The sequence below is a fragment of the Gorilla gorilla genome, chromosome X (assembly GCF_029281585.2).
Source record: "Gorilla gorilla gorilla isolate KB3781 chromosome X, NHGRI_mGorGor1-v2.1_pri, whole genome shotgun sequence".
In the NCBI taxonomy this organism is placed as follows: domain Eukaryota; kingdom Metazoa; phylum Chordata; class Mammalia; order Primates; family Hominidae; genus Gorilla; species Gorilla gorilla.
This window is the reverse complement of record NC_073247.2, coordinates 168,960,726-168,973,095: the sequence shown is the minus strand read 5'-3', so window position 1 is coordinate 168,973,095 and position 12,370 is coordinate 168,960,726.

Sequence of the window (12,370 nt, the reverse complement as noted above, 5' to 3'; positions counted from 1 at the left end):
ACACCACTATCTGTGTGAACATGGAAATATCTACACCGCCATCTGTATGAACATGGAAATATCTGCACGGCCATCTGTATGAACATATAAATATCTACACCGCCATCTGTATAGAGATGGAGGTATCTACACCGCTATCTGTATAAACATGGAAATATCTACACCGCTATCTGTATAAACATGGAAATATCTACACCGCTATCTGTATAAACATGGAAATATCTACACCGCTACCTGTTTAAACATGGAAATATCAGCACCGCTATCTGTATGAACATGGAAATATCAGCCCCTCTATCTGTATGAACATGGAAATACCTACACCACTATCTGTATGAACATGGACATATCTACACCGCTATCTGTATGAACATGGAAATATCTTCACCGCCAATTGTATGAACATGGATATATCTACACAGCCAAGTGGATGAACATGGAAATATCTACACCGCTATCTGTATGAACATGGAAATAGCTACACTGCTATCTGTATGAACATGGAAATATCTACACCACTATCTGTATGAACATGGAAAAATCTACACCGCTATCTGTATGAGCAAGGAAATATCTTCACCGCCATCTGTATGAACATGGATATATGTACACAGCCATATGGATGAACATGGAAATATCTACACCGCTATCTGCATGAACATGGAAATATCTACACCGCTATCTGTATGAACATGGATATATCTACAAAGCCATCTGGATGAACATTTAAATATCTACACCGCTATCTGTTTGAACATGGAAATATCTACGCCGCTATCTGTGTAAACATGCATACATTTCACGGCCATCTGTATAAACATGGAAATATCTACACCGCTATCTGTATGAATATTGAAATATCTACACCGCTATCTGTTTGAACATGGAAATATCTTAACCGCTATCTGCATGAAAATGGAAATATCTACACAGCTATCTGCATATACATGGAAATATCTACACCGCTATCTCTTTACACATGGAAATAACTACGCCGCTATCTGTATGAACATGGAAATATCTACACAGCCATCTGTATGAACATGGAAATATCTGCACGGCCATCTGTATGAACATAGAAATATCTACACCGCCATCTGTATTAAGATGGAGATATCTACACCGCTATCTGTATAAACATGGAAATATCTACACCGCTATCAGTATAAACATGGAAATATCTACACCGCTATCTGTATAAACATGGAAATATCTACAGCGCTACCTGTTTAAACATGGAAATATCAGCTCCGCTATCTGTATGAACATGGAAATATCAGCCGCTCTATCTGTATGAACATGGGAATATCTACACCGCTATCTGTATGAACATGGATATGTCTACACAGCCATGTGGATGAACATTTAAATATCTACACCGCTATCTGTATGAACATGGAAATATCTTCACCGCTATCTGTATGAACATGGATATATCAACACAGCCATCTGGATGAACATGGAAATATCTACACCGCTATCTGTATAAACCTGGAAATACCTACACCGCTATCTGTATAAACATGGAAATATCTACACCGCTATCTGTATAAACATGGAAATATCTGCACCGCTACCTGTATAAACATGGAAATATCAGCACCGCTATCTGTATGAACATGGAAATATCTACACCGCTATCTGTACCAACATGGAAAGATCTACACCGCTATCTGTATGAACATGGAAATAGCTACACCGCTATGTGTATGACCATGGAAATACCTACACCACTATCTATATGAACATGGAAATATTAGCACCGCTATCTGTATGAACATGGAAATATCTACACCGCTATCTGTACGAACATGGAAATATCTACACCGCTATCTGTACGAACATGGAAATAGCTTCACCGCTATCTGTATGAACATGGAAATAGCTTCACCGCTATCTGTATGAACATGGAAATAGCTTCACCGCTATCTGTATGAACATGGAAATATCTACAGCACTATCTGTATGAACATGGAAATATCTACACCGCTATCTGTATTAACATGGATATATCTACACAGCCATCTGAATGAACATGGAAATACATACACCGCTTTCTGTATGAACATGGAAATATCTACACCGCTATCTGTGTCAACATGCATACATCTTCACCGCTATCTGTCTAAACATGGAAATATCTACACCGCTATCTGTATGAACATGGAAATATCTACACCGCTATCTGTTTGAAGATGGAAATATCTAAACCGCTATCTGCATGAAAATGGAAATATCTACACAGCTATCTGCATATACAAGGAAATATCTACAAAGCTATCTCTTTACACGAGGAAATAACTACACCACTATCTGTGTGAACATGGAAATATCTACACCGCCATCTGTATGAACATGGAAATATCTGCACGGCCATCTGTATGAACATATAAATATCTACACCGCCATCTGTATAGAGATGGAGGTATCTACACCGCTATCTGTATAAACATGGAAATATCTACACCGCTATCTGTATAAACATGGAAATATCTACACCGCTATCTGTATAAACATGGAAATATCTACACCGCTACCTGTTTAAACATGGAAATATCAGCACCGCTATCTGTATGAACATGGAAATATCAGCCCCTCTATATGTATGAATATGGAAATACCTACACCACTATCTGTATGAACATGGACATATCTACACCGCTATCTGTATGAACATGGAAAAATCTTCACCGCCATCTGTATGAACATGGATATATCTACACAGCCAAGTGGATGAACATGGAAATATCTACACCGCTATCTGTATGAACATGGAAATAGCTACACTGCTATCTGTATGAACATGGAAATATCTACACCACTATCTGTATGAACATGGAAAAATCTACACCGCTATCTGTATGAGCAAGGAAATATCTTCACCGCCATCTGTATGAACATGGATATATGTACACAGCCATATGGATGAACATGGAAATATCTACACCGCTATCTGCATGAACATGGAAATATCTACACCGCTATCTGTATGAACATGGATATATCTACAAAGCCATCTGGATGAACATTTAAATATCTACACCGCTATCTGTTTGAACATGGAAATATCTACGCCGCTATCTGTGTAAACATGCATACATTTCACGGCCATCTGTATAAACATGGAAATATCTACACCGCTATCTGTATGAACATGGAAATAGCTTCACCGCTATCTGTATGAACATGGAAATATCTACAGCACTATCTTTATGAACATGGAAATATCTACACCGCTATCTGTATTAACATGGATATATCTACACAGCCATCTGGATGAACATGGAAATACATACACCGCTTTCTGTATGAACATGGAAATATCTACACCGCTATCTGTGTCAACATGCATACATCTTCACCGCTATCTGTATAAACATGGACATATCTACACCGCTATCTGTGTGAACATGGAAATATCTAAACCGCTATCTGTATGAAAATGGAAATATCTACACAGCTATCTGCATATACATGGAAATATCTACACAGCTATCTCTTTACACATGGAAATAACTACACCGCTATCTGTATGAACATGGAAATATCTACACCGCCATCAGTATGAACATGGAAATATCTTCACGGCCATCTGTATGAACATATAAATATCTACACTGCCATCTGTATTAAGGTGGAGATATCTACACCGCTATCTGTATAAACATGGAAATATCTACACCGCTATCTGTATGAACATGGAAATATCTACACCGCTATTTGTATAAACATGGAAATATCTACACCGCTACCTGTATAAACATGGAAATATAAGCACCTCTATCTGTATGAACATGGAAATATCAGCCCCTCTGCCTGTATGAACATGGAAATATCTACACCGCTGTCTGTATGAACATGGAAATATCTTCACAGCTATCTATATGAACATGGATATATCTACAAAGCCATCCGGATGAACATGGAAATATCTACACCGCCATCTGTATGAACATGGATATATCTACACCGCCATCTCTATGAACATATAAATATCTACACCGCCATCTGTATTAAGGTGGAGATATCTACACAGCTTTCTGTATAAACATGGAAATATCTACACCGCTATCTGTATGAACATGGAAATAGCTACACCGCTGTCTGTATGAACATGGAAATACCTAAACCACTATCTGTATGAACATGGAAATAGCTACACCGCTATCTGTATGAACATGGAAATACCTACACCACTATCTGTATGAACATGGAAATATCTACACCGCTATCTGTATGAACATAGAAATATCAACACCACTATCTGTATGAACATGGAAATATCTACAACGCTATCTGTGTGAACAAGGATATAACTACACAGCCATCTGGATGAACATGGAAATATCTCCACCGCTATCTGTATGAACACGGAAATAGCTACACCGCTATCTGTATGAACATGGAATTATCTTCACCGCCATCTGCATGAACATGGATATGTCAACACAGCCATCTGGATGAACATGGAAATATCTACACCGCTATCTGTACGAACATGGAAATAGCTTCACCGCTATCTGTATGAACATCGAAATAGCTTCACCGCTATCTGTATGAACATGGAAATATCTACAGCACTATCTGTATGAACATGGAAATATCTACACCGCTATCTGTCTTAACATGGATATATCTACACAGCCATCTGGATGAACATGGAAATACATACACCGCTTTCTGTATGAACATGGAAATATCTACACCGCTATCTTGTCAACATGCATACATCTTCACCGCTATCTGTATAAACATGGAAATATCTGCACCGCTATCTATATGAACATGGAAATATCTACACCGCTATCTGTTTGAACATGGAAATATCTAAACCGCTATCTGTATGAAAATGGAAATATCTACACAGCTATCTGCATATACATGGAAATATCTACACAGCTATCTCTTTACACATGGAAATAACTGCACCGCTATCTGTATGAACATGGAAATATCTACACCGCCATCAGTATGAACATGGAAATATCTGCACGGCCATCTGTATGAACATATAAATATCTACACTGCCATCTGTATTAAGGTGGAGATATCTACACCGCTATCTGTATAAACATGGAAATATCTACACCGCTATCTGTATGAACATGGAAATATCTACACCGCCATCTGTATAAACATGGAAATATCTACACCGCTACCTGTATAAACATGGAAATAGCAGCACCGCTATCTGTATGAACATGGAAATATCAGCCCCTCTACCTGTATGAACATGGAAATATCTACACCGCTATCTGTATGAACATGGAAATATCTTCACCGCTATCTGTATGAACATGGATATATCTACACAGCCATCCGGATGAACATGGAAATATCTACACCGCCATCTGTATGAACATGGATATATCTGCACCGCCATCTGTATGAACATATAAATATCTACACCGCCATCTGTATTAAGATGGAGATATCTACACCGCTATCTGTATAAACCTGGAAATATCTACACCGCTATCTGTATAAACATGGAAATATCTACACCGCTATCTGTATAAACATGGAAATATCCACACCGCTACCTGTATAAACATGGAAATATCAGCGACGCTATCTGTACGAACATGGAAATATCTACACCGCAATCTGTATGAACGTGGAAATAGCTACACCGCTATCTGTATGAACATGGAAATATCTACACCGCTATTTGTATGAACATGGATATATCTACACAGCCATCTGGATGAAAGTGGAAATATCTACACCGCTATCTGTATGAACATGGAAATATCTACACCGTTATCTGTGTAAACATGCATACATCTTCACCGCTATCTGTATGAACATGGAAATATCTACAACGCTATCTGTTTGAACATGGAAATATCTAAACCGCTATCTGCATGAAAATGGAAAAATCTAAATAGCAATCTGCATATACATGGAAATATCTACACAGCTATCTCTTTACACATGGAAATAACTACACCGCTATCTGTATGAACATGGAAATATCTACACCGCCATCTGTATGAACATGGATATATCTACACAGCCATCTGGATGAACATGGAAATATCTACACCGCTATCTGTATGAACATGGAAATAGCTACACCGCTATCTGTATGAACATGGAAACACCTAAACCACTATCTGTATGAACATGGAAATAGCTACACCGCTATCTGTATGAACATGGAAATACCTACACCACTATCTGTATGAACATGGAAATATCTACACCGCTATCTGTATGAACATAGAAATATCAACACCACTATCTGTATGAACATGGAAATATCTACAACGCTATCTGTATGAACATGCAAATATCTACACTGCTATCTGTATATCAATGGGAATATCTACACCGCTATCTGTATGAATATGGAAATATCTACAGCACCATCTGTATGAACATGGAAATATCTACACCGCCATCTGTATGAACATGGAAATATCTACACCGCCATCTCTATGAACATGTAAATAACTACACCGCCATCTGTATGAACATGGAAATATCTACACCGCGAACTGTTTGAACATGGAAATATCTACACCGCCATCTGTACGAACATGGAAATATCTACACCGCCATCTGTATGAACATGGAAATATCTACACCGCTAACTGTATGAACATTTAAATATCTACACCGCTATCTGTATGAACATGGAAATATCTACACCGCTATCTGTGTGAACATGGAAATAGCTACACCTCTACCTGTATGAACATGGAAATATCTACAGCACTATCTGTATGAACATGGAAATATCTACACCGCTATCTGTATGAACATGGATATACCTACACAGCCATCTGGATGAACATGGAAATATCTACACCGCTATCTGTATGAACATGGAAACATCTACACCGCTATCTGTGTAAACATGCATACATCTTCACCGCTATCTGTATAACATGGAAATATCTACACCGCTATCTGTATGAACATGGAAATATCTACACCGCTATCTGTTTGAAGATGGAAATATCTAAACCGCTATCTGCATGAAAATGGAAATATCTACACAGCTATCTGCATATACAAGGAAATATCTACACAGCTATCTCTTTACACGTGGAAATAACTACACCGCTATCTGTGTGAACATGGATATATCTACACCGCCATCTGTATGAACATGGAAATATCTGCACGGCCATCTGTTTGAACATATAAATATCTACACCGCCATATGTATTGAGATGGAGGTATCTACACCGCTATCTGTATAAACATGGAAATATCTACACCGCTATCTGTATAAACATGGAAATATCTACACCGCTATCTGTATAAACATGGAAATATCTACAACGCTACCTGTTTAAACATGGAAATATCAGCACCGCTATCTGTATGAACATGGAAATATCAGCCCCTCTATCTGTATGAACATGGAAATACCTACACCACTATCTGTATGAACATGGACATATCTACACCGCTATCTGTATGAACATGGAAATATCTTCACCGCCATCTGTATGAACATGGATATATCTACACAGCCAAGTGGATGAACATGGAAATATCTACACCGCTATCTGTATGAACATGGAAATAGCTACACTGCTATCTGTATGAACATGGAAATATCTACACCACTATCTGTATGAACATGGAAAAATCTACACCGCTATCTATATGAACAAGGAAATATCTTCACCGCCATCTGTATGAACATGGATATATCTACACAGCCATATGGATGAACATGGAAATATCTACACCGCTATCTGCATGAACATGGAAATATCTACACCGCTATCTGTTTGAACATGGATATATCTACACAGCCATCTGGATGAACATTTAAATATCTACACCGCTATCTGTTTGAACATGGAAATATCTACGCCGCTATCTGTGTAAACATGCATACATTTCACGGCCATCTGTATAAACATGGAAATATCTACACCGCTATCTGTATGAACATGGAAATATCTACACCGCTATCTGTTTGAACATGGAAATATCTTAACCGCTATCTGCATGAAAATGGAAATATCTACACAGCTATCTGCATATACATGGAAATATCTACACCGCTATCTCTTTACACATGGAAATAACTACGCCGCTATCTGTATGAACATGGAAATATCTACACAGCCATCTGTATGAACATGGAAATATCTGCACGGCCATCTGTATGAACATAGAAATATCTACACCGCCATCTGTATTAAGATGGAGATATCTACACCGCTATCTGTATAAACATGGAAATATCTACACCGCTATCAGTATAAACATGGAAATATCTACACCGCTATCTGTATAAACATGGAAATATCTACAGCGCTACCTGTTTAAACATGGAAATATCAGCTCCGCTATCTGTATGAACATGGAAATAGCCCCTCTATCTGTATGAACATGGGAATATCTACACCGCTATCTGTATGAACATGGATATGTCTACACAGCCATGTGGATGAACATTTAAACATCTACACCGCTATCTGTATGAACATGGAAATATCTTCACCGCTATCTGTATGAACATGGATATATCAACACAGCCATCTGGATGAACATGGAAATATCTACACCGCTATCTGTATAAACCTGGAAATACCTACACCGCTATCTGTATAAACATGAAAATATCTACACCGCTATCTGTATAAACATGGAAATATCTGCACCGCTACCTGTATAAACATGGAAATATCAGCACCGCTATCTGTATGAACATGGAAATATCTACACCGCTATCTGTACCAACATGGAAAGATCTACACCGCTATCTGTATGAACATGGAAATAGCTACACCGCTATGTGTATGACCATGGAAATACCTACACCACTATCTATATGAACATGGAAATATAAGCACCGCTATCTGTATGAACATGGAAATATCTACACCGCTATCTGTAAGAACATGGAAATATCTACACCGCTATCTGTACGAACATGGAAATAGCTTCACCGCTATCTGTATGAACATGGAAATAGCTTCACCGCTATCTGTATGAACATGGAAATAGCTTCACCGCTATCTGTATGAACATGGAAATATCTACAGCACTATCTGTATGAACATGGAAATATCTACACCGCTATCTGTATTAACATGGATATATCTACACAGCCATCTGGATGAACATGGAAATACATACACCGCTTTCTGTATGAACATGGAAATATCTACACCGCTTTCTGTGTCAACATGCATACATCTTCACCGCTATCTGTATAAACATGGAAATATCTGCACCGCTATCTGTATGAACATGGAAATATCTACACCGCTATCTGTGTGAACATGGAAAATGTCTAAACCGCTATCTGTATGAAAATGGAAATATCTACACAGCTATCTGCATATACATGGAAATATCTACACAGCTATCTCTATACACATGGAAATAACTGCACCGCTATCTGTATGAACATGGAAATATCTACACCGCCATCTGTATGAACATGGATATATCTACACAGCCATCTGGATGAACATGGAAATATCTACACCGCTATCTGTATGAACATGGAAATAGCTACACCGCTATCTGTATGAACATGGAAATACCTAAACCACTATCTGTATGAACATGGAAATAGCTACACCGCTATCTGTATGAACATGGAAATACCTACACCACTATCTGTATGAACATGGAAATATCTACACCGCTATCTGTATGAACATAGAAATATCAACACCACTATCTGTATGAACATGGAAATATCTACAACGCTATCTGTTTGAACATGCAAATATCTACACAGCTATCTGTATATCAATGGAAATATCTACACCGCTATCTGTATGAATAGGGAAATATCTACAGCACCATCTGTATGAACATGGAAATATCTACACCGCCATCTGTATGAACATGGAAATATCTACACCGACATCTCTATGAACATGTAAATAACTACACCGCCATCTGTATGAACATGGAAATATCTACACCGCGAACTGTTTGAACATGGAAATATCTACACCGCCATCTGTACGAACATGGAAATATCTACACCGCCATCTGTATGAACATGGAAATATCTACACCGCTAACTGTATGAACATTTAAATATCTACACCGCTATCTGTATGAACATGGAAATATCTACACCGCTATCTGTGTGAACATGGAAATAGCTACACCTCTACCTGTATGAACATGGAAATATCTACAGCACTATCTGTATGAACATGGAAATATCTACACCGCTATCTGTATGAACATGGATATATCTACACAGCCATCTGGATGAACATGGAAATATCTACACCGCTATGTGTATGAACATGGAAACATCTACACCGCTATCTGTGAAAACATGCATACATCTTCAACGCTATCTGTATAAACATGGAAATATCTACACCGCTATCTGTATGAACATGGAAATATCTACACCGCTATCTGTTTGAAGATGGAAATATCTAAACCGCTATCTGCATGAAAATGGAAATATCTACACAGCTATCTGCATATACAAGGAAATATCTACACAGCTATCTCTTTACACGTGGAAATAACTACACCGCTATCTGTGTGAACATGGATATATCTACACCGCCATCTGTATGAACATGGAAATATCTGCACGGCCATCTGTATGAACATATAAATATCTACACTGCCATCTGTATTGAGATGGAGGTATCTACACCGCTATCTGTATAAACATGGAAATATCTACACCGCTATCTGTATAAACATGGAAATATCTACACCGCTATCTGTATAAACATGGAAATATCTACACCGCTACCTGTTTAAACATGGAAATATCAGCACCGCTATCTGTATGAACATGGAAATATCAGCCCCTCTATCTGTATGAACATGGAAATACCTACACCACTATCTGTATGAACATGGACATATCTACACCGCTATCTGTATGAACATGGAAATATCTTCACCGCCATCTGTATGAACATGGATATATCTACACAGCCAAGTGGATGAACATGGAAATATCTACACCGCTATCTGTATGAACATGGAAATAGCTACACTGCTATCTGTATGAACATGGAAATATCTACACCACTATCTGTATGAACATGGAAAAATCTACACCGCTATCTATATGAACAAGGAAATATCTTCACCGCCATCTGTATGAACATGGATATATCTACACAGCCATATGGATGAACATGGAAATATCTACACCGCTATCTGCATGAACATGGAAATATCTACACCGCTATCTGTATGAACATGGATATATCTACACAGCCATCTGGATGAACATTTAAATATCTACACCGCTATCTGTTTGAACATGGAAATATCTACGCCGCTATCTGTGTAAACATGCATACATTTCACGGCCATCTGTATAAACATGGAAATATCTACACCGCTATCTGTATGAACATGGAAATATCTACACCGCTATCTGTTTGAACATGGAAATATCTTAACCGCTATCTGCATGAAAATGGAAATATCTACACAGCTATCTGCATATACATGGAAATATCTACACCGCTATCTCTTTACACATGGAAATAACTACACCGCTATCTGTATGAACATGGAAATATCTACACAGCCATCTGTATGAACACGGAAATATCTGCACGGCCATCTGTATGAACATAGAAATATCTACACCGCCATCTGTATTAAGATGGAGATATCTACACCGCTATCTGTATAAACATGGAAATATCTACACCGCTATCAGTATAAACATAGAAATATCTACACCGCTATCTGTATAAACATGGAAATATCTACAGCGCTACCTGTTTAAACATGGAAATATCTACACCGCTATCTGTATAAACATGGAAATATCTACACCGCTACCTGTATAAACATGGAAATATCAGCACCGCTATCTGTATGAACATGGAAATATCAGCCCCTCTACCTGTATGAACATGGAAATATCTACACCGCTATCTGTATGAACATGGAAATATCTTCACCGCTATCTGTATGAACATGGATATATCTACACAGCCATCCGGATGAACATGGAAATATCTACACCGCCATCTGTATGAACATGGATATATCTGCACCGCCATCTGTATGAAAATATAAATATCTACACCGCCATCTGTATTAAGATGGAGATATCTACACCGCTATCTGTATAAACCTGGAAATATCTACACCGCTATCTGTATAAACATGGAAATATCTACACCGCTATCTGTATAAACATGGAAATATCCACACCGCTACCTGTATAAACATGGAAATATCAGCAACGCTATCTGTACGAACATGGAAATATCTACACCGCAATCTGTATGAACGTGGAAATAGCTACACCGCTATCTGTATGAACATGGAAATATCTACACCGCTATCTGTATGAACATGGATATATCTACACAGCCATCTGGATGAAAGTGGAAATATCTACACCGCTATCTGTATGAACATGGAA